General features: G+C 46.3%; 1 long non-coding RNA gene across 1 annotated transcript in view; it reads right to left on the bottom strand.

The window, feature by feature from the left end:
• LOC138481431 (uncharacterized) overlaps positions 1 to 22360 on the bottom strand; it is a 308633-nt gene extending 286273 nt beyond the window's left edge. The window contains exon 1 of the long non-coding RNA XR_011274242.1: positions 22136 to 22360. This is a non-coding gene — a long non-coding RNA (uncharacterized lncRNA). The remainder of the gene's footprint in view (positions 1 to 22135) is intronic.
• Between the last annotated feature and the right edge of the window lie 3039 nt (positions 22361 to 25399).

Genomic DNA, 25399 nt, shown 5'->3' with positions numbered 1-25399 from the left:
TGTAAGAGATAGCAACGCCATGGAGCAACAGATACAGCAGCTGGTAGCAGCTGTACAAAATCTCAATACCGAGATGCAAACCCTGCGCAATGAAAACACCATGCTTCGTCAAGTAGTACACTCAAGAATCGAACTGCCTCCAGGTCCCCTCCCTATGGGGAAATATGATGGCAATCCCAAAAAACTAAAAGAATTCATTGACTCTTGTACGGTACAGTTTACATTGAAACCGGCCTTTTTTCCTAACGACCGGTCCAAGGTCAGCTTCATGATATCCAACCTATCAGGGAGCGCTCTGGCTTGGGCCACACCCCTGGTGACCACTAACAATCAACTCTTAGATTCTCTTGCTGGATTCTCCAATAGCATACAAGCCATGTTTGGACGCAGAGAAATAGTGGTATCTGCACAAGAAAACCTCTTAGACCTGAAACAAGGAACAATGGAAATTCTGGCGTACATCACTCAGTTCAAACAACTGGCACATGAAACAGCCTGGGCAGATGACGCTCTCATTACTATTTTTAGGAGAAACGTAAACGAAGACTTAAAGGACGAACTGTCTCGAGTACCTCGCCCGCATAACCTTGCAGAGATGATTACACTCGTTCTACAGATGGATTATAGAATCCAAGAAAGGTATTTAGAAAGGAAGAAGGGAAAAGCCAAAGGACCTCCTCCAATTGTACGAAGCGAATTTACCAAGACCTCACGAACCCATGAGGAAGAACCCATGCAAATAGGAATCACTAGAGGTCCTCTTACCTCAGAAGAGAGAAACAGAAGACGCTCTCTGGGTCTCTGTATGTACTGTGGTTCGGACAAACATGTTTTGAAGGACTGTAATCTAGTCCCTCCCCGGCGTTCGGGAAACGCCTTCACCCGTTCATAAAGGGAACCATGAACGGGCATGGAACTCCGAGTTCCCTCAACGGAGTGGCTAATTCTACTCAAATGGTGGTTTTACCAGTAACACTCCGATTTAATGATGTTTCACTCGAAAACGTTCCAGCTCTTGTAGATTGCGGAGCAGCGGGTCTTTTTATGGATACCGAATGGGCTTACAAGAACAAGATACCCCATATGGCTAAAGCACTACCAATCCCAGTCGAAGGAGTAGATGGAGAATCCTTATCCTCTGGACCCATACGAGCCAATACCTCCGTCCTCACAATGAGGATATCTTCCCATGAAGAGGAAGTGATCTTTGATCTCATTAAGGCAGCTCACTACCCGATAATCCTGGGAATACCTTGGTTGGCTAAACACAATCCCTATATCAATTGGAAAGCTGGAACCATGTTTTTGGGATCAGAATACTGTATCTCCACATGCCAGCATAACGGTACAACTGGAATACACACCTCCCAGGCACCTGAGATCTCTCAGAACTCTAATGCAGTAGTGCTAAATCTGAAATTGTTACCGGAATGTTACCACAAGTACAGTAAAGTATTCTCTAATGAGGAATTCAAGGAACTGCCTCCTCACCGGAGAGACGATTGCAGTATAGATCTCCTGCCAGACGCCCAGATCCCATTTGGAAGGATGTACACCCTATCTAATCCCGAAAAGGAGGCCCTGAAGGAATATCTGCAGACAAACCTACGCAACGGACTTATCACTGAATCAAAAAGTCCAGCAGGAGCATCCTTGTTTTTCATCCCGAAAAAAGACTGCAAAGAACTGAGACCGTGCATTGATTATAGGGGATTGAATAGGGTCACCTACAAGGATCGATATCCTTTGCCTTTGATTCAGGATATTTTAGAAGCGGTAAGGGGTGCCTCCATTTTCACCAAACTGGACCTGAGAGGCGCTTATCATTTAATTCGGATCAAAAGCGGAGACGAGTGGAAGACGGCATTCCGCACCCCTTTTGGGCATTACGAATATCACGTTATGCCTTTCGGCCTGGCTAATGCTCCATCAGTTTTCCAAAGATTCGTAGACCACTTGTTTTCGGATTTATTACTTCATTCACTGATCGTATATCTTGACGATATATTGATCTTTTCTACCAATCTACAGGAGCACATTTCTCATGTTTCAGAGGTACTACACCGCCTACAAGACAACCACCTTTTCGCCAAATTAGAGAAATGCTCGTTTCATCAAGAAAAGATTCCTTATTTGGGCTTTATTCTTTCCAAAGAAGGGGCTTCCATGGACCCTCACAAGGTACAAGCCATTTTGCATTGGAAAGCTCCACAAGGAGTCAAAGAAATCCAAAGGTTTGTGGGCTTTGCAAATTTCTACAGGAAATATATACCCAACTTCTCCAAAGTCATCAAACCAATGACTACACTTCTACAGAAAGGAAGGAAATATGTGTGGACTAAGGAAACACAACAAGCCTTCGACGAATTAAAGTCTGCATTTTCATCTGCTCCCATCCTTAGATTGCCGGACCAAACCAAACCATTCCTTCTAGAGACAGATGCTTCTCATTCTGCAATAGGAGCAGTCTTGAAACAGACTTCTCTTAGCGGCAAAGAGCATCCTATTGCCTATATGTCGAAAACCTTGACGTCCTCAGAACAAAACTACACGGTTCTGGAAAAGGAATTACTCGCCATTAAGAAGGCATGCCAAGAATGGAGACATCTTCTAGTAGGAGCAAGACATCCAGTAACTATCAGAACTGACCACAGGAACCTTAAAGTCCTTCAGAATTTCGAATGCCAGAACAGCCGTCAAGCCCGATGGGCATATTTCTTCTCTTCTTTTGACTTTCGAATTACTCACATTCCTGGCACCTGTAACCAAATGGCTGATGCCTTGTCTCGCAGTCTACAAACAGAAGACTGTACAATTAAGGAGAAGATATTTCCGCACACAACTTTTGTTTTTGTAGTCTCTTCATTTCTCCAAGATGTCCGCAGTCAAATAAAAGACATAAAAGATAGTGATATCCAGATCCACCAGCTCCAGAAAGAAGATGGTCTATATTACTATGGCACTAGTCTGTTTGTACCTACAGGAAACCTAAGACAGCAAGTATTACACATGTGCCACGATCACAAAGTAGCAGGTCACAGAGGAATAGCCAACACTCAAGAACTAATCAGCCGTCATTTTTGGTGGCCCACCTTATCTGCAGACGTTAAAGACTACGTTTCGTCGTGCGTCATATGTCTGCAAGAAAAGACACCAAGAAGGCTCCCAGTAGGAAAACTGGTCCAACCCGCTCTTCCCGACCAACCTTGGGAAAAGATTTCTACAGATTTCATTGTAGATCTACCACCTTCAAATAATAACACCACTATAATGGTGACGGTGGATTCAATGACCAAGATGGCACACTTTATACCCATGAAAAAACTCCCAACAGCAGCTCAGATGACATCCTGTTTCTTAAGGACAATATTCCGATTGCATGGACTCCCCAAAAACATCATCTCCGATAGAGGACCACAATATATATCGACATTTTGGAAGAATCTATGCCAATCCTTAGGAATACAACGAGATCTGACCTCGGGATATCATCCACAATCTAACGGTCAGACAGAGAGGCTGAACCAATCTTTGGAACAATACCTTAGATGCTTCATTTCGGCTACCCAAGACAACTGGGACGACTTCCTACCCTATGCGGAAATAGCATACAATAATTCTCAACATTCTGCTACCAAAATGTCTCCTTTCTACTGTACCTACGGATATCATCCTGTAATAATCCCTACCACTCCTCCCAGAATTACCAACTCTCCTGCAGTAGAAGAATTGGTGGCCAACATTCAGTCTGGACATGCCCTGGCTCGAACAGCTCTCAAGGAAACTCAAGAAAAGACTAAAAAACAGGCGGACAAGCGAAGATCCCAAGAACCTACTTACCATCAAGGGGATTTGGTATGGTTGTCCTCTCGATACCTCCCAAAAAGACTGATACCTAATAAACTGTCCCCCAAATATTTTGGTCCATTTACAGTTTCCGGAGCAGTAGGGAAGGTGGCCTATCGCCTTCAGTTACCTCCTTCTTGGTCTAGGATACATAATGTTTTCCACGTCTCTCAACTAAAGGCGAATGTTTCAGACAGGTTCCAAAGACAAGAAAGAAACAAACCATTGCCTATTGACTCCTCTGAAGGACAAGAATATGAAGTATCGGCCATAGCGGACTCCAGATACCATCGGGGAAGTCTTCAATATCTTATAGATTGGAAAGGTTATGGACCATCTGACAGGACTTGGGAACCAGCTTCTGCAGTTCATGCACCTACACTGGTGCGCCGATTCCACAGGTCTCAACCGTGGAAACCCGGACCTTCCACCCCACGGGAAGGGCATACTGTTAGGAAAACCCCTAGAACTCTTTGGAAACATTGGAAGATTCACCATCATCGGCGCACACAGTGGAATTCAAGATGGCGTCTGTTGGATCACGTTTCTACTACCTAACAGTGCAGGTCTAGTTTCGTACTCAGTTCCACCTGATCATTCCTACTTAAACCCAGAATCACTAAAACACTCTGCGTTGCTACTCGCTCCCGTGTATGCATTGCTTTCCATCTGTGTTTCCCTGCCTTTCACTGCTCGGCTTTTGCCGTACTAGCTGCTCGCAGCACCTTTTTCTCCGCTCAGCGGCTGCCAACCTTGACAGTTCGCTGTTTCTTTTTTCCACACGGCTTGCCGTGCTAGCTAATCCTAGCCCTGCTCGGCATCCTTTACTCCGCTTCGGCTTCTGCCGCTTCGGTACTCACCGTTTCTGTTTCACTTACTTCTCTCAGCCTCTTTCCTCCTTCCGCCGTCGGCCTCTCGCAACCGCGGCTCCTCTCCTCCTGCTGTCACTTTGTGCTTCTCCTCGTCTTCCTCTGAGTCTCGTCTCTCGAGAGTCTGCTCTCCTTCTCCTGGTATTAACAGGGTTTCCCCGGCACCTTACCTTGGATTATTCATGCTCCGCTTCCTGACGTCAAGTGTACAGCAAGTTATTTTTCTACGTCTTCATTAATCATACGAACTTCCGTTCCAATCAATCGGGACCTGTCTGGATCTGGGTTTTCTTCCCCTCGAGGGTTTCCCAGGGGGTGGCCCCCTGGGTGCACAGAGTACTACTCACGGTCTCTGGACTCCCGGGGGGACGTCTCTCTACTCTTCAAACATCCTGATAAAGCCCGAAGATTCGTGAGTACCATTCTTGGCTTATCAAAAAGTGTGGTGTTGAAACAGATTGTAAGAGTCTGTGCTTGCCAGCTCCCATTGAGGACATTAGCAGACTGATTTGCATATGAATTATACCCTTCTGCAATGGCGCAAATGGAATACAAAACGTTGCTGTTGAAGGTTGCACAGAGTACTGCCAGTGGTTAAGATTCATTAAAAAACTTCCATATATCACATTTTTGTCTGGCATATTTGAGCAACATCACTGGCATGTTCACCAGCCCATTTTAAGTTGAGCACCACCACTGGTACACCTAGCAGCCACCGAATATTAGGACAAAGCCACTGCAATTGTGGGAAGCCCTGGCATCTTTGAACAGCATCCATAACAGGCTGGCATATTATGCACCACATCATAATTGTTACCCTTGTGTACCTGAGCAACACCCTAAACATATTTTAGCAGCAGACTTGGCCTGGAGCACTGAATAATCAGTGGCTCGTTCTCAACATTTGGGTTGTTCCCTGCAGTCCATTGCCAAATTGAGGTGCTGAACCTAAGACCAGAAGCAGCAGCCCTGTGGGTGAGACGCCAGCTCTATGTGACAGCCTAGGCCAGGCAGTGCTCCGTCTATGTTTAGGTATACCACCAATTGCCAGCTGTTGCAGGTACAATTCTAGTCCAGCTACAAATTTACATAGTCAGAATGTGTGTAGACGTAGACACAGCACTGCCCTACATGTGCATGTCTGGCAGGCCAAAGCGGCTTGAAGGGTCAAGCAGCCCCACTGCCTTTTCATTTACATTTACAGGACGGCACTTGCACTTATTAAGGACGTGAAGCTGGTTCAGGGCCTTTTCCATGGCCGGCCCAACATTCAGGGATCAAGCTAAGGGACACCTTCTTTCCCCCGGGGTGCATATGGCAGCAGGGGAAGCAGAATCTTCCAGTGGTAGAAGATGGATCAGGAATCCAGTGCCAATTTGTATGGGGTATGCGTGTGTGCTGTTACTGCCACAACGTGAAATGTAATTAGTGGGTGCATTGAACGTGTCATGTGGTCGGGGAAATGTCAGGTCATGGCATTGAGCAATATCCCTGAGTCATTGTGAAGCTAATATGTCCATTTTCTGCGACAAGGATGCACCATGGCAGCGTGCTTAATGGGGGCAGTGTGAATCTGGCAGTGTTTTGGCGAAAAGGGCATACAAATTCATGGAGGAAATGTTTCCCATGATAGGCACAAAGGACATATTCGTGAATCCTCTATATTATTCCCCTATTAGAAATCCAGGCTGTTTCTGCCTGACAAAGACCCAGGTAAGGGGGAAGAACATTCTAGTTAAAAACCCTACGGGGGGAAAGTGAAAGAGCTTCACCCTGTAAAACATGATGGAGAGCTCATGGCAAGAGGGGAAAAGGAACAGGTGGCGACTCTATTGGAGAGATACATAGCTACAGAGTCCCAAAACGACTGCTCGTCGTAGAGAATCATCTGCCAAGTCAGAAAAGTGTGCTGCAGCGCTTAAAACCCCTTAACAATGTAACTGTTTTGATGGATCCATCCTTGGTATGGATGCCCTGGAACTGTGCAGATCAGAATAGGGACTGAACATTGGATTCAGGACATTAGCTTCCTTTAGTAGAAGATCTTCACATGATTTGATTTAACCTACCATCCTGACACATTTTCTTGGGAAATGCCCCTAATTTTGTTGAGTAGATATTTCCCCAGGTCCTGTAGGGGGTTCTCAGGCTGCCCTGACCCTAGATCTCTTAGGTAAGAAATATGAGATTTGGGGACCCAAGGCCAAGAATATCATTCTATCCACTAGCAGGAACTATGAAGGGGGAAGAACTACACCTATGACATCGGCAATTGGCCATACAACCCTTGGGCATAGAGTTTTCCTGGTTAGGCCAAGTGGTGGCTATGGGAGGCCACTTGTTATGATATAGATCCTCTGCCAAGAAGGATTGTTTTGTTTGTTTTACAACCCTTTACCTTAGCCACTTAACCCCTTATTTTTCATTCCAAATAAAATCAATTATACCTTATTATCATTGTTCTGTTCCTATCTCTTTATGACAACTGGTAGTTTATTATAGACCTATCTCAAACTGACATTGGAATTTTCTGGTACAAAGGTTTTGGCATGACAATGTGCCTAACAGGGTCATTGTAAAACCGCAATGGCAGTGTGAACTAGCATAGCAATTTTCTGGACCCTATATCCCAGCGTTCTTAAAAAGAGTGATGTGAAATTGGCATAGGACAGTTGAACCTGCCCTGGCAGTTTGTATTAGACCATGTAAAACTAGCATGGCTTTGTACCGGAGGCTATGTGAAATTGACATGGTAATTTTCAGGGGCAATGATGTAGTGTGCCCCAACTGGGACAACATGATCTGGATCTAGTTCTATGCGTCACTTTCAAAAGGGTGACATTTCAGAGGGGCACCAGATAAAGGGCTCCACCTCAAGTGCACTATTTCACTGCCCCCTTGCCCAGCTAATTTGGGGCAATTCCCATGCCCCATCTCTCTCCTTTCCTTCTCCCCTGATCCCTCTCCAGGCCTGACTCCATACGTGATTCCTGTCTTCCACTGGGCTGAACAGCAATTTACTGGTTGTTGGCCTATGAGCGATGCTCGTTTGTGCTCTGCACTAATCGCGTGAATCTGTAATTGCGCTGTTGAAACTGATATGAACATTTTCTGGAGTTCAGCATGAGGCAGCAGAGAGCCATGGGAAAGGAAAAAAAGATGGCTCCTTTGGGGATGTTAACGGGGTCAGAGGTTTGCGAGTTTTAGGAGATTTTAAAGGAGCAAACTTCCAGGTAGAGGGCAATTCAGGTGAGAGCGGGTTTGTGAAATCTAACGTCCTGGAGGAGAGAGGAGTGGTTTACACTATTGAATGTGTCAGAAAGGCCGAAAAGGATGAGTATAGAAGAGATTGGAGTGATGAGCGTCAGAGAGAAAGTTGGAGACACACATGAGTGCAGTCTCGGTGGAGCATTCGCTATTGAAGCCAGATTGAAGTAGAACTCCAAAGCGATTATCTTAAAGGTACTTAGTTATCCGGTCGGACCACTCACTCAAGGGCTTTTGAATAATGGGAAAGGAGGAAACTGGGTGACAGTTCACCAGCACGGTTGCGTCAGCAGTGGGTTTCTTCAAAATGGGTAGGACAGTTGCAGATTTGAAGGAGACAGGGAAGAGTTCTGCAGAGAGAGAGATAGGACAAAGAGGTCAGAGAGACATGGGCAGGTGACTGGGGGTAGCTTTAATCCTTTGAGGAGCAAACAGGTTGATAGGAGCGCAAGGTGGGTTTACGCTGGGATGGATATGTGCTAATTCAGTATGAGAGGTAGGGGAGAAGTAGTTAAAAGTTTGAGTGGGGATGCAGTGGTGAACAGAAAGAGGGGTGGTGAGAGAGAAGAGCTATGCGAGTGTCATGGCTTTTAGAGGAATAGTAGTGAGCAAAGTCATTAGCAGAAAGGGTGGAGGCAGTGGATATTGGCACGGGGGTGTACGCAAATTTTGGAGCGTATTTTAAAATGTGGGGGCTCGTTTTGAAGGGAGGAGATTAGGCTTGTGATATAGTGCAAAATTTGACCTGATCTATAGAAGCATGTGAAAGAAAACATCCCAATAAAATAAATACATTTCCTTTCGTTCTGTGGTCTCTCTCTGGGCCAACGTGTGTCGTGTGCAGTTCCACATTGGCAAGAAAGCATGGGTACATCACTGTAAGGAATCCTTCCACTCCTTCCACTTGTGGTGGCCCAGTTGCACGATTGGCTGCATTGGAGAAACGAGTATTAATGGACTGCAGACTGCCACCACTACTGTGCCTGTGCTGCTTTGGGACGGAAACGTTGATGACGTATGTGCTTGTGATGGTTTAAGATTTAGCAGTGTTCGATGTCGGTGCTCTGTACAATTTTCGGATATGAGTAGTGTGTTCTGGGCAGTTTCCATTTGTGGGTGCAGATTGCGGTGCTGGGAAATGAGGGCGCGGTCGGATTATGATCCAAACAGAGCTTGGCGCAGCTGCCTGTTTTCGGTTGCACGTGCGACAAGGATCAAGAGACCCTGCAGCACCAGAGAGAATGGGGCGTTAGTACAGGACTGTCAAGCATACCTTCATCCTCAAGAGGACAAAGGGCACGCTTCGGGGGGAGGGTGGAAACTTTGATGAGGGCCACCGGGAAACGGCATCCTCATCCCAGGGCCCCGGACTCCATGGGCCGGCGTCCCTCCTTTGTTCACGCGGCGCACCCCCGTCTCGGACACAGGTAGCTGTCGCAGGGGCGCGCCAGTGCCACACGTTATCTTCTGTGAGCTGGGGGCTTTGTTCTCAGCAGAGGGGTTTGTAGGCTCCTCAACAACAAAATCCCCACCACTTACAGCCCCAGCGAGCATCACTTTTGTTTACGACGCCTCGTTTCCAGAATAACCCTCCTCCCTCTCCCCCCACAAAGTGCTATGAAGTAACCGCACCCCTGCATAGGACAACCAGACGCGGGGCTCTTGTGTTCTCAAATGATCCTTATTTGGTGGGCCTGTCCCTCAGTTCTTACAAAAAAAATGGACCCTTTCACAGGGCGACCCTCCAAAACATCATCCTATTTCCTATTCAGTGCACGTCTGTGGAAAGTTCAAGTTGGAGCAGCACGTGCGAGGAGCCACAGTGCAACTTTGTTTCGGGCCATCGTGCATACTGGCCTCCTCTCGCCCTGAAGTTTCACACTTCCTCCTCAAGCCATCTCTCCCTCATATCTCTCTTTCTCGCCTCCCCGGCTCGACTTCGCTGAAAAGTTTTGCTGCGGCTTTGAAAAGTCCGTGTCAGGCTCTGGGGAGGAAGGAGTGGCTGTTGGGAGTTGTGCAGAGCGGGAGGGGAGTGGCATGGGCTGGAGGGGTGGGGGAGGTGAGGGTTAGGGAGGGGGGGACCTGCTGCCGGGCTTCTTTGTTTGCTGTCGGGGAACTTGGACAAAAGGAGGAGAAACTCCGCCGAAGTCGGCATCCTCCCGGGGCGCATCCCCGTGGCCGTTCTCCGGCCACCTCCCGGCTTTCCCCGGGCACCCGCACCGCTTGACCCACGGGGGTCTCTCCGGAGGCCACTCTAGGTGAGTACATACCGTCCGCTTTGTCTGCTGCTGAACTCCTGCGCCCGTGGAGCTGCCCAGGTGCTGAGGGCTGCGGCGGGACACTTTCATGGTATCTACTCTGAACCTCCTGCGTAGATAAAAGCGCACCTTATTCTCTGGAGGTGTTATGTGTGCGCAGTTCTATTCCCGCCCTTAGGATTGATGGGCAAACAATGCAACTTGGACTAATGGATTGATTTCTCTTACGGAGGCTGGTACCGTCCACGTTCTAGTACTTGGGCGGGCGTTAAATATCCCCATCGCACACCGCTTTACTGCTACTAAACCTTTCAACACCACTTATTCAATTTAATTTGAAACGCAAAGCAGAGGCCACGCCAGCGTGTTGTCCGTACAGAAATTTGCGACTACTAGGAGACATCGTCGAGGGAGACGATTGTGTCAAAAAGAGGGCGGAAAGCATTTGATTCTGGACGTGCACTATCTAGAGCGAAAGCTATTTTTGGTGAGAGAAAGTAAAACAAAGTTCAAAAAAGTTGAGCTACCTCAACTTTTTGGGACACAAAAAGTGTCGATTCGTTAAGATGGAATGTACGTCCGCATTCCGACCTTACAAAGCCCTCTTTATTTACAAAATTTACAAGTTCAAAGTTACGTGTCTGCGCTGTTGAACAAAGGTGTAGTAAGCAACACAATACACCCCTGCGCTTAAGCAGGGGTTTGAAACTTCCCATGGTTGAGTTGCATGTTTGAGAGTCTATACTAAGTGCAAGGAATGGGGGAGTGGCTCATTTTTCTGCTGTGTATGCCTGCTAAGGGAAAAAAACAACTTTGACTATAATCTGATATTCCTGCGTCATAGCAAGAGGAGCACAAAGAAAGTCTGTGGATGGGTGATCTGATGATACCAGTGGAATGCAGCAGTCACAAGGGATCCAAGCCTTTCGCCCCTTTGTCCTGCGTCTAAAAAATGGATCAACTCCATGCTTCCACCAGCGACGCTAAAAAAAGGATATGTGCGCCCCAAGATGCAAGGATTCGCGCTCCAACTTGGCTAAGTGCAATGTGCCATTTCCAATAAGAGTCAAAAGTTCTGGCCACTACTACATTGGTAGGATGCATTGATACGCTGGAATCGGTCTGAAGCCTTAGCAGATAGGACACTGTAAGGTTTGTGTCCTTTTTGAAGGTTGGCCTTGGCTCCAGTTGCACCCAACTTTTGATGGCTTCGGCCATTGTACACTGAGAGAGGTAGTAAGTAGATCGGCTCTGGGGTTTAACTAGTGAGGTTTTGGATACCCCCACAGCCCTCAACAGGGATCTGTCTGCAGTTTGAAGGCACCAATATCATTTCATTCTGGAGGTCTTTCGTTTACCTTTTGAGCACAGGAATCTACGAACACATTATATTACATTTATAATATACTGACATTCTTCTTCTGGTGACTAGGTTAAGGATGAAGCTGAGGAGGTAGGAGGTAAAGGCAGGCTTTGGCCGTAGCCCTGCCCTAGAGCATTTCCATATCAGATAGATCCTTGTTTTGTGGAAAATTTAAGGCTATTGAAAAATTGTATTTTTATGTTTAGATGTGTAACTTTGCCATTTGTGATTGTATTCCCTTCGTGCCTCTCCTTGTAAGCTCTAGCAAGCCCCAAGTCCCTAACTCTTTGTGTTTCCTGATATTTCCCCTCCATCCTCCCATCAATGATTTTGGCTTCCTTAGTGGATGTTCTGGGATCCTAGAGCCCGGCCTCGTCCTCCCACCACTGGTTGCTTATCTCTTCTGTGACACAGCGATTGCATGGAGTTGTTGGAGCTGGGCATTGTGTAAACTAATGAGCGCAATGTACTCAGGGACACATGTGCGTAAGTGTATGTTCCCTTTTCAATGTTCTCACAATTGCATCAAACTGATGCCCATAGAAAGTTCTCGATGTCTTAACTTTTTGCATATTTCTGGACACAAGTGCAACCTAACCTGCCTTCCCAAGACCTTTCAGTAATAATTTGTTCACAACTGGCATCAAAATTACGGTGTTCCAATGGGAATTTTTTTAAAGAATTTTTTGCCACTGTACTTTTTAGGTTGAATCTTTCTTTTTGAAGGCAAACACAATATTTTGGATATACTTGGTTATAAATGTGAAGCACACTCAACAGGGCCAGTCAGTGTACGCTGTAAAGACTTTCATGCTGCCTATTCAGCAGTAAAGCGTGATTCTTGGATTTGGTTATTTCCTTTACCCACACTTTTCCTTTTGTTCTTGTGACGCGTGAATTTAGACTCCTCGCAGATCTGCAAAGCCCCTTTGTGACGTCGACACATCTTCAAGACGCCTTCTTTAGCTCCTCAGTCTTGTGATTAATATTTTGTTTGCAAATATATTAAATATTTAGAAAATGGTGCCAAAAATGTGCACCACAAACCATTGTTCGTTCTCTACTCGTTTAATTTGCTAATAAAACACAGTTGAACTTTTTTTCTGCACAAGAGAAGTTAAATACAACTTTTAGCCTCTGCATGCACCCACTGAATTATTTTACGATTGAGAGAAGTCAGTCAGGGTTTAGTTTCAAACCACAGCAACACCTACAAGTTTAATCTGATGAAGCAGGAAAGGAAAAGGGATGATGCTTGTACAGTGTGGTAACGTTGCTGTGCATGTCTGTGAGCTATACAGGTATTTCCCGCGAAGAATGTGTGCCGCAGCACACAGTGTAGCATCCCACACATATTTCACTGTAGAGTGAGCAGATCCTGCAAGACCCAGCCGCTACACAAATGTAATAGTTGGTGGTTTGCTACTGATTGCAGTGTTTCTAAAGCTCCGCATAGCACAAAAAGGCATTGCATAACAATTCGTCCAGCATTGCGTGACAAACCCAGGAGTAATGAAGATACGGTTGTGCTCAAAATAGCACAACCACTTCATTAGTATGCACCAATAGACAATGCATTGCCACTCTTTTCCATGGTGAATAGTGGGAGATCCCAGCAGCCATAGGAGCCATCCCAGCTTCACCAAGGCATGTACATGCTGATTTCCTATATCCTGCTGCTTTGTGTCACATATGCATTGTGCATGTCAGCTATGTACACATGTTGAGAAAAGTAATGGCTCCGCTTTGTTTCAGTGATTCCCCAAAAAGCAGTTGATTGGGCTACACTGATATTTGCTGACACAGCATGAGTACATTTGATTTACGCATTAGAGCTTTTTGCCCCAAAACCTACGTTCAGATGTATTGTATAATATAAGGCCGCCTTTCTCTCCTGTATGTTAACTTAGCAAATGCATTTTCTTTCTTGTGCTTGTGAAAAGACTTTTCTTTACCTCGCACCATTCTTAACAGAACCAAACACACTAGTGGTAGTGACCACAATATATGGGGGAGCTTTCAAATGCATGCATGAAGCCTAGGCTAAACCACATACCGGGCTGCACAGCTAACCATACGGAACATGTACATATGCAAAGCCCTCTATTTAAGTCTGTTATAAGGCTAACACATGCTCGCTTTTTGTTTTTAGGTTCCTTGGGATTGTGGCAGAGCTGCTTGAATTATTGGAGTGCAAGATGGCAGTGCCTCAGGTTCATTACCAGAAGTGACGCTCTACCATTGGCTTTGTCTGCATTTCGTGACAGGGACATGGCTCACCAATCAACTGAAAGTTCTGCACCCCCTTGGCTCAGATTTGCCCCTTTGCAACCTAACCGACTGGAATCTCTGTGGATGGATGGGGATCGAGGCTATAGGCAATGGTGTCCTTTGGAATACAGCATATGGTTTTCTGTTGGGCAAGCTCTGCAACCGCAAGAAGGTAAACGGTGCTCTTTAACAATCATATGCTAACATAATGCCTAAACACACCGGCTGCAATTTGCTTGTTGCCTTAATGTGGTTTCCTACAGGTGAACTAAAAATGTATTCAGATAAAGAAGTCGCCTGAGTGAATGGACTTGCTGCAGACATCTGCAGGATACAGCTTTGTTGGTGTGTTGTTTCATCCATTCGTTTGTCCATTCAAGGGAGATAATCAAGTACCGTTGGCTTACATACGACCAATATCAGTTGTTTGCAGCGCATCTCCCTAATTTTAGAACGGGTGGTAGGAATATCCTTGGTGCTAATTTGGTTCCGTTGACGCAGTTGCACTCTAACCCTGTTTAGAAGCGATAGGCCAAAACAATGAATTATCATGTTCAATTTGTAATTGTTAAGGAGCACATGCTATCCCCACCAAGTGGGTACCTTGGCACTGAAGAAGTAGAACTCACCACTCTGATAAGAGGAGATCCTTTGTGGAAACAGACATCTCCTGAAATGATTAGTGGTCCTCCATCGATCTCAGTTTTAGTGGTAGCACGTTTCACGATTGGGACTCTTGTACTGAGAATTGACTCGGAAAGGTTCTGGTGCTAGGCTTATCCGATGCCGAGAGGGTGTTTACTTGCTGGGGCTGACTTTTGACATTATTTCCAGAGTTTAGTAGCATAACGGTAGAAGGGATTGCTGCTGGCTCTGGCATTCTTTGATTTGGGAATGCCAAGTAGACCACTGCTATTGGACCGAAGAAGTCCACAAGGTGGAAAGGTGGCACGACTGTCATATTTGTAAATTCCACTATTTTTGCTTTTAATTGTAGAGAAAAGTGTGTAAAAACGGTGTTGCACATAGGGTGAATCGTTTACCTGCTTTGAAGGTGTAGTATGGTGCTTTAAGAAATTGCTGTTGCATATAGGCACATAACTGATCTGTTGCCCATTTCTTCACTTTATTTATCTGCCGCCTGATGTTTGATGTTACATAAGATTTGTTGTACAATACTACACTGGATGCTGTGAAGCTTTACAAACGAGCAATGTTGCAATGGCCTATTTTGAACGACGAGGAAACAGTGGCAACATTGCTTGCGCACCTTGCGGATGTATGATTATTTTTTTGACATGCCACACAAGCTCCTCCTTCCACCCACGATGCAGCTGTGCAGTGAGTAAAGTCTTGCACCACGCGGCTACTTTTAGATCTTGCTCAACAAATCTTTATTTCGACCCCTAGGAAATGGCAGTGTATGTTTGTGTGATATCTGAAGCACCCTGTACGAAGCTGCAGTCGAGGAACAGATGAGTACCTTTTTTGAGGAATTCATTATCAAATAAGAAATCCTAAGGAAATAAGTGAGGCAAGAAAAACGTGTTATTGAGGAAAGGCACAACGCCCACTAAGATCGCATTTCTGGTGGTGGCTGCAATATGGGAACAATGTATGGTCCAAACATGACAGGATTGGGCAGCGTGAAAAGAATAGAGCAGGCGTTGTCGGCAAGACTTGGAACCCCCCACTGCCCTACCCGCTAAGTTTAGTACCTGCTTCTTTTTCAGATTTGAGAAAATCAATAGATACTATGAACATGAACATGCTCAGTTGGGCGCCCCTCTTCCTTCATGGCACATAGAATGGTATTTAATTATGAACTTGTCACCTCAAGAAAGGAATACATAGTACAGGAGTGGAGACTGGGGTTGCAGATGTTGAATGCATGTATATGTAGAGGACACATGAGAGATAACCTCAAAATATGTCCCGCCACTGTGGGGTTCCAGTGTAATAAACCGCAAAATCTACGTTCTATTGGTTTGTAAATGTCATCAGGATAAAGAGATTGCATTAGAGAATTCGGAGAGGGCGGGGAGAAGGCTAGGGATGTAACGTGTAGCCATGTGATGTGGTCCTACAGTGCCTTTGTGAGTGGTTCTAGTGACATACAACATGGGTGATAGTTCGGGAGTGAATAACAGTGGCTGACATACATGGAATTTTCTGCACAGTGCAAAGTGTCTTTTCAATGGCGAAAAGTCACTTTGCACCGTGCAAAAAATTCCATGAATAAGGCCCTGCGAGTGCCGGCAGTAGACGCCGCTGGCCGCTGCTGCACCCCTGAACCTTCCTTCACGCATAGAACTGGCGACGTTGCAAACGCAGCCGCTAAAACCGCTGCTCTGCGCCGGCCTCTGTCTGCCCTTGCGCTCGCCTCTGGGCGCGCACATAAAAAGCGCCTCATACATATTCATAAAGCATGCCCGTGTGCCAGCATTGTGCGACCGAAATCACCCGGGCTCTCGGCAGAGGGCTGCCCGCCTTCGAGCGCTGCAGTGAACGGCGCAGTGCTGGGGCACGTGCAGTCCTTCGATTCTGTGAATTGCGGGGGGTTTAAAAGCGATACGTCGAAATGTATATAATACGCACTTGTATAATTTATTTTTGGCTTCTCTTTTGAGGAGAATGCACTTGTCTTTGATGACACGTAATAAAGTAGTCCCATGAGCGCAGCTAGATCCTCGCGAGCTGCAACTATTCGACAAGTTGTTAGATAAGGGCGGTGTTCGCTGCTTCTCCCGTCCCGCATGGTTGCCTTTGGCGGCACCCCCAGCGAGACACCTGCGTAGGTTTGTTTTCATCTCTGCCCCCGCGCCAACACTGTGGGCCTGGCATTTGCCGGATCCTAGGCGAGGCGTGTCTCGTAATTATAGACACAGGTTTCTGAAAATCATCACCGCGTCAGTTACCCAGCCATGGGGGTGTATCCAGCCTCTGTGTGTAGTGCTTAAAAATTGTGTTTGTCTTGTTTCCAAACACCGTACAGGCGCGGAAGATAAGGACAACCAGACCAAAGGAGACGTGCTAATGCTCTAAATTAGTTTGTGAAGTGGGGAGGCTGGCATTAAAACTCAGATCGGAGAGATACACTAAATGTGTGACGTCATCTTGAACGCAGCAGGGCCCATGGGCACAGCGCGCTGTGCAGTTCATTCTGGGCAAGTCACGTATGTTGGAAATTCGTTTCTGGATGTTAGCCTTTGTCAGTTAGCTCAGCTACTGGACACGTTTTTGGGTTTCAAGCAAGGGACACGTTTACATGGCTGTTTAGTTATTACTGTGCTTGTGCTATTCCAGAGTGAAGCAGTTGAGGTGGGTGGCGCACGGTGCGTTAAACCGGGCCCTTCAAAAGAGGCCCCAAAACACTGTAGTGGGGGAAGGGAGCAGGGTGCTCACATCGTTTTGCGCGCATTTATTGTGTGTGGTCAAAGTGCCTGTTCTCTACTTTATTTATTATTAGTATTATTATTATTTTATTTTAATATGTGACCTCGAATGCGTGTACCTTTCGGTAAGAAGATAACAGATTGGGTTGAACGCCTGCAGCAGAGACATGGGGGCAGATAGTACCTTAGAATTCCAGGATCGACATAGCTCTTTATACTTCCCGAATAGCAAACACGAGTACCGTTTTGGTAAGCAATAACATACATTTTTTGGCATGAAAGGTGGTTGTGAATGTGATAGGTATACAGTCCTCACTGTAGTGAATTCAAGCAGTCCAGAATTCCTGTCCGTCTGAGCACGGACTTTAGGGCTAGCGTCGATGGCATCCTTTTATCCTCGCTTCCCTCTCACTTAATTACAGAGAAGGGGGTGGGGGAGGATATCGTCAATGTTTGCATCGGGTGATGCTAGGTCTGGAAATCAGGGGCTAAGCTAATGTCGGGACTGGCGGGATTCGGGGCTAGCTAGCATTTTGGTTGTAGCCCCTGAGCTTCTATCCGGGGCTACAACCAAAAGACCCGGGCTATAGCCCCCTCAGCCCTTCCCTAGCAACGCCTCTGGTTTGCATTCTCTGCAAGTGTCCTTTTTCCAAGGATTTGGGAGAGCGAAGAACTAACGCTTGCACAAAGCCAGCATGTAAGCAACCGTTCCTCACGCTCCAGTAATGGACCTGGTGGTCTAGCTGCCGGGTTACACAATCTGTGAGATCAGTGACATCAAGGTCGAAATCATGCCACTTCACGCTGTCGCTCTCTGCTTCCATTTGCTTCCCTGCCAAAACTGAGAGCGCAGGGATGCCCTTCAGTTTGCAGGACCTTGTCTGTTGTGGTAGAATCACAGCTCCCCACCCGCCTCCTTTCCCGTTCAGTGGGGACCTGGGATGCAGTTCCCTTCTGCTCTTTGAACCCTGCCCAGATCTCTTTTGCTTGCTCTTCCTTTTGCCTCCTGCCCCTTAGAGAGGATCGTCCATCTCGTCTGCAGCCCTCCTTTGAGAGTCTCTGGTTGATAGGATTGAAGATGGCTGTCTTTTTATTTTGGACTTAGCATGGATGCATTTGTCTTAATCATTCTCTTGTGTACTCTCTGCATGTCCATCTTTTGCTCCTCATCTTTGGGCTAAATCCTTGTGCTCCTCTGGTATCCATTATGCAAGGTGCTGTACAGTTCCTGTTGGGGACTTTGGTAGTGTATGCAACCGGACATGTGTTCTTTCTTTTCGGAACGTTTTAATTTTTAATTAAAGCTCTCTTTTCACCTTTGGTTGGGTTCGCTTAGTGATGTGACTGCTTGCTGCAGAGGTGTGTGCAGGACCTGTACTCCCAGGTTCTGTTGCTGGCAGGTTCAACTCAGAACTTTCATGCTTCAAATGTCGACAAAACGAGAATCCACATGAGATCCTAGAAGGTTATTTGCATGATGGCAAAGGCTCCCGTTTGTGGCAGGAAGCCCTACACAAGTACAGCAGTATTGCTTTGTTGCGCCCCTCCGCATGCGCCACACAATGTACTTGCTATTTGACCATTGATATATGTTTCTACCCTGGGTGTTCTACAGATGAATGGGTAATACTTTGAACACAAGTGGCGTTGGGAAAGCAAGATGAAGCCTGGGAGCGTGTCCTTGCTCTTGCCTTCATTTGATACATTGCACGTTTGCAGTGCTTACAAATTCTAAAGCCTTGTTGGCAGCGGTGAATCAGTTCTTCAGTGTGCAGATCAGTAGCCGGGGAAGTGTTGCTTCCACATGTTTCTCCTGCAGCACGTAATTCGTGGAACGAGTGATAGACCCAAGGTGAATAGATGACTCAATGTCACAGGGGCAGCCTTTTTCCAGACCTGGGGTCTCCTTTTTGAGATCATTGGTTTTAGGAGCTCAATTCCAATTCAACTCGGCAAAGTCTACAACCCCCAGAATGCACTAGGATGTTAAATGATCGCACAGCGTTGCAGTGACCTGGAGTCATCTGGTGTACTCCCGATACCTAGATCAGTCTGTATTGCACACTGACACTCAGGCCCTGTCTCGTTAGCTACAACCCTCACAAGATCACACATTTGCACCATATCACGTAAAAGAAAAAAAGAAGACTGCAATAAATTCTATACAAGCAAATTATACTAGCTCAGCAGTCTGATGTACCAATTAACATAGCAGGCGGGAGAGCTGTCTGGGGTCTGTGCGAAAAAGGCAGTCTAGCGCCTTAAAATACCAACACTTTTGAGTCAGCCATTCTTTGTCCATGGTTGGATGGAGGATACATCGTCTGTAATTGAGTTATAACAATGAATAACAAAAATACACATCACAGCTGTCAATTGCTTTTTACGAAGGTGCGAGGACCGACGGAATTCCTATTGCACTTAATAGCAAAAGTGCTAATTAAAACCTCTTTTAATCAAGACGAACAGGGGTGCCAGAGTGACCATCAGAGAAGGGCCACTGTGATGGGATACATTTCACCCAGCCTACATTTGGAAAATGTATGTTCAGGGCACCTTGGAAAGGGAAGGTTATCACCAGATGTGTGTTTTTACATTTATGCAAGAGTGAAGCTTCATCTCAACAATTGTATCCGTACCATGCATATTTGGGGTGAATTGTCGAGTCAGCGAGATCACCAGGCAATTGTGTGGGCCTCCCTCAAGACCAGGAATAATTTGGGTAACACTGCTCAGCGGATAAATGCATTTATTGTGGCGCTCCCTGTTTAACCTGAAGCTTCACGGCTCTGTATCCTTGTGTTGGCCAACCCTGCCATTCTTCTTCGTTGCTTAGTGAAGGGAATATCATTCAGTAGGGTAGTAGGAGGGCCTTTCCTTTACAGCACTTTCAAGACCCGTGGCTGTCCGCAAGCTCCTGAGCCGAAAGCAAGTTTGTCATATTTTAGGGCCATTGATTGTAGCAGTAACATGTGGCTGTTAGTGTTCTGAGGCAAGTCCAAAGTCAATGGCCCCTCTTTTGATACATGCTTGGCATCATAGATTTATCTGTTGAAAATCGCCTATCCATTCACAGAAAGAAAAGAAGCCATATATGGCCAAATATAACAATGCTCACTGTACAACGCCTTGACCCCACCACATTCCTTGATTGCATGCCGTCTCCCAACCATAGAGGAATGGTTGACCTTTCCGTATTCAAATCAACCACCATAATGCGTATGAATGATTGGAGCTCTACTATCTAGTGGGCCCCCACGTTTGAAGGAAATGAGATTTTAAAAAGATGTTTTTTTTGATTTGTATTGCCTTCCCTTTTGAACTGAACCGGCTTGTTTACCAAAAAGACGCATTACACTTTGCACTTTTGCATATCCTTCCGCTCCACCGCACAATGAAAGTAAAGTTCAGCACAGTAGAGGGGAAGTGAACCACTCAGGATGAGGGTGAGCTGCAGCAGTGGTGTTCATGCTTGAGCTGTTGAGTTGGGTGAGGAGGGAAGTTTTGTTTTCACAGACTATACCAAGGCATATGAGCTTAATCCCTTGACACCATTCTACCTAGTAATGTGCTGTGATAAATGTAAAATGCCTCAGTATTTTTCACACTGGATTCAAAGTCCCCTCAATGTACACGTAAGGGCACAGTGGCGGTGGGAGATGCAATGTTTTGCCATCAAAGCACAAACCAAGCGTACTAACTCGCCTCCTAGTCAGCAGTACCAAGCCACGCCTTCTCCCTGATCCAGCACCATATACTGTGGCGGTCGCTAAACGAGTCTATTCATGTGGGGCACTTATGACCCAAGATTTATGACAGGTCTCTTTTCCATCTCTTTGGGAAGCGATGTGACCTTGAGATGACCGTGCCCATTCTCTTGGCACTGCAGGAGGTTCTGCAGCTGAGGCGTCCGCGAGTGCTGCTGGCCTTCTGGCGTACCGCTGTTTACCGGTGACAACACCACTGCTGTGCATGAGGCAATTAACATGTTTGAGCCTGCTGGAGACTGCAGCTTGAAGTTAAAAAGACCAATGCAAATGTCCGGTTTTATATGACATTTAATGCTGGTGGTTAGCCTGTTTACTAGGTTTACACATAAGGGATCTGACTCACAGAAAGAAGATCCTAATTATCCGATAACACTCTGAATGTTCTCATGGAGCAGCGACAATAGAATTCAGGTCATCTGATTTTCCGTATGGTGCATTTATAATAGTAAGCCCCACCTCCTTTCCATGGCACCCTGTGTCCCTTGAATGGTGAACTTCTGCTTCATGCCTGAGGGCCCCACTCCCAAAAGTACACTTTGCTCACACTAGGGCCTGCTTGACCACCTCTCAAGTCCAATTAGCAACCACTCACCATCTAATTACATCTAGTAGCATGGTTTGTCAGTTCTTGATATTGCTATCACAATAAAACCCTGCTTTAATCCAAGCTGTACTCTCTTGAGTCACTCATGTGTCCCAATAACTTATCACATTTGAGAAACACGCATACCTACTTCGAAATCCATATCCCCTCCCAGTCATCCTAATTGCTTGTCGCCTCTGCCCCAAACCTGCCCTTCCTTTCCACAGACTAAGGTCATAAAATGCCACCTTTCGGACAAGGCCAGGTGCCGTAAGACCACTATGATGGTAATGAGCTCAATATAAACATTGGATAACATAACACTCCCATAAAGGCAGTGATTTGCCATCAAATTACATAAAAACACATAGGGAAAAAGGAAGCGCTGACAGGAGTCTTCTTTTAACATTACGCCAGTTTCTGTCATGAAGGGTAGCTGCTATGGTTTATCTGTGCCGAAAATGTGCTGTTGCTGATAGCATGGCTAATATGTGTGGTTAGTAAGTAGCATACCTCCCTGTCTCTGCTGTTGCAGTGCCGCCTCCTGGGGATTCAGTCTCAGGAGGGGCGCTCATTTCATCGCCCACATTCGACACCTTCCAGAACCGTCCACTGATGCAAGAGGCACGTCTCCCTGCCCCTCCTCGGTACCCCCACCTCGTCCACCCCACAGGAGCGCGCACTGTGCATCTGTTGTGCAGCGTACGGGTGATGTCACCGTCAGCCTATCACGGTTGTTTCCAGGACACGAGACAACCTGCAAGGAAACTGTCAGGAAAAGGCAGAATGGGATTTTTGTTTCATTGAAAATGCTGTTAACTGTTTCGTGGGCAGCTGTGAGAAAAAAAGTCCAGCTTCTTTGTGCACGGAGCCAGTTCGCCCCTCTTTTCAACATCCAGCGAGGGTCGCTTGGCTTCCATTCCATTGATTTGCTTTGCACTGTAAAGACAGCTAGGCCGCAGTGGCACCATATTGTGTTTCAAAAGGGTGGATAACAATGTCTTAATGGACTCCACTGAGGGTTTGAGCTATCTCGGGCTGAATAGATTTCAGTAAAAGCATGATTCACTCCCAACAGCTGAGCCCACAACAGTATTAGCCAACACACAGACCATGCGATCAATTTTAAATATGATAAAACATATAACTCCAGCTAGGTATTGGAGTTGTTCTTAAACTAGGTTCTTCTTTAGTTCATTGCTCCACATCAGAGTAACGGGGCACATTTTGATTGAGCAACACAAGGCTCTGTAACTGAGCAGGCGTGTTCCCAGTTTACTCTATAATATAGAGTCTATATGCACACTGCTTGTTGTGTCTCTTCAGACAGAGTTTCTGTCCCTTCTGTTAGAAAACTCAATAATTAACCAGCTTAGCTGCCATGTGCGTTGGCATTCCCCTTCAAGCTCATGACTTCACTCTCAGCAAACACTGGGCTTTAAAAGTTACCAGCGTAAGGTGGAGGATATTGATTATTTGTGATCTAGCGTGTAGAGCAGCATTTGTAATTTTTTAATGTATTTTTTGTAGCTGTGTCCCAGTGCCTTTGCAGCCCCCAGCCCCTCCCCGCGATTTTGGCAGTCTCTTTAGAGTTTTTAAATCCATCACTGCAGTAGTGTCTGCGGTGGGGCAGGTTGTAACATTTCGTGTTGGATCCCTGGGTCCAAGCTCGGTGTTAAACTGGGCCAGGAATGTTTGCGCCTGGGGAAGGGGTGGGGCATTTGGCATGAGCAGTCCATTCTGTGAGGTCCAGTCTTGGTTCGGCCTCCAGTGAATCAGCATCCACAGGGGTAGGGGAATGGAGTAATCAGAAGTATTGACGAAGCAGGCTTCAGGACTTGAGCTCCGCCAGGCCCGTGCATTCTGCTAATTTGCTCACATAATGTGGCACCCATTCCTGGGTGATCACAGTGGTGAGTAGGTGTTGTGTTAAGGAGAATCAAAGTGGAGGGAGGTTGAAATGGAGGAAGAAAGGCCTGGATAAGTCATGATCATAGAATTCAGATACCCGAGGGTGCCTAGTTTCAGAAGAGTTGATTAGTTTGTAAACAAAACTGCTTCCACAGCCATCAGGTTTTCAGTCTGTGCCATTTGTTGTGAAGTTGGATTATTTGGGCATGCGTAACATAATGTGAATCGAGATATCGGTCCTCATTATAAGGTTGCCAGTAGTCCCATAGGACTTCACGGGAATGCAACACTGAAGCACTGACAGTGTTAGTAAAGGTGCAGGTGCTTCAGTGAAAAATCTGCCGGTGGGGCTTAACTGCCCCTACCAGCAGACTTGAAGTTTGCTGGTCCTGTAAAGGTGCCAGTAACAAATGTTACCGGCACCTTATTTCCGGACTGGCAAACTTATATTGAGGGCCACAGAGTATGCTGTGGCTGAAATTAAATCTAAAAAAAGGCACAATAATGCGAAAAGGGAAATTTGTTGAGACCTGTGGTTGCCATAAAAACATCCTCCATGAATTAGTGGCATAGGGTAGCAGGTGCCCAGACGTACGAAGTAGGGCAGGGGGTTTTTATTACAGAATGTGCCTTTTCTTAAACGCCTTGTGAATTTAAAGAAGGCATGCTATGCAGCGGGCAGGGTCATTGTTCCTTGAGTCTGCTGTCAGTGGCATAAAGATTTGCACTTCTGCTGGGGACCCTATGACTTGAGTCCTGTGCAGTGACAGAGTCTGAGGAGCGATCGATCATATGCTAAGCGCATCCTTACTGATGCGTTATGCAAGTTTTATGCATGCTACTTTTGCTGTAGATGTCTGTACCGTGGGATCATTCCCTGCACACTAGTCCCATTTGTCAGCCAATGGCATCTAGCCAGGGCATACGGAAATGAGTGTGTTGAAATACCCAGGTTTTTATTATTGTTTTCTCACATGCCTTAGAAATACTGGGTCTTGAAACACTGTTACCCCCGACTTCTTCCTCTTGACCATTTATTTATATATTTTTTAAATTTTGGTTTTGTGCAAAATGTTTCATGGATACGGTTGCTTCTGAGCACTGGACAGGGTGGGAGGCTACACGAAAGGGCACCCTCACGGTCAGCAGCAGGGTTCGTGATGTGTGTGAGGCAGGAAAGGGAGACGGGGACGATAACATTCAACTACATCACCGGTTATTCTTCAGTTGTATTAATCATTGAAGGACAAGAATGAATGCATGTAATATGCCGAACTGGCACAGGTTTAACACAAAGCGTGTGATGGCAGTGCTCTTCCCACTCATCAGCTAGTAGCACAGAGCGCCCTGTACTTGCGCCCCCGAACCCCCTGTTTAAAGGAAGTTGACTTGCGCTCCCTGTCCAGAAGGCTATGAGCTCTTCTTTGTATATACAATAAATGGGGTCTCAGTGAAAGCTGAGTGTAATATAAATTGGTCTTGCATAATGCGACTCCTTCGGTTTTGTCTCCCCATTCTGGAAAAAAGGGGATGGGAAAGGAAGGTGCTGGAAGAGGGGAAGGCAAGGTGGGACACCTGGAGTGTTAGATGTCTTTAGATCTGGGGAACTCGGTTTCTGTGTGCCGGTATGTTGCTAGGTGATTCCGGGTGAGGGGACCTGCCTTATGTGTATCAAGAGTATTGGCCTCCTTCCTGACTCGCTGCAGAGTCAGGAAGGTAAAGGCAGTGCCCGTGGCGAAAATGTACCTTGTATTGCCAACTGCATCCAATACACTTGAATTCTGCAAGAACCCTGAGAGCATTCCACTGAACGTTCTGCGTCATACTCGCAGGCCTAAGAAAGGGGTCAAATCCAAGGGCCTTTGT

This window comes from Ambystoma mexicanum, chromosome 5p, assembly GCF_040938575.1.
Source record: "Ambystoma mexicanum isolate Mex_15411 chromosome 5p, UKY_AmexF1_1, whole genome shotgun sequence".
Lineage (NCBI taxonomy): Eukaryota > Metazoa > Chordata > Amphibia > Caudata > Ambystomatidae > Ambystoma > Ambystoma mexicanum.
This window is presented reverse-complemented; position numbering and strand designations above follow the sequence as displayed.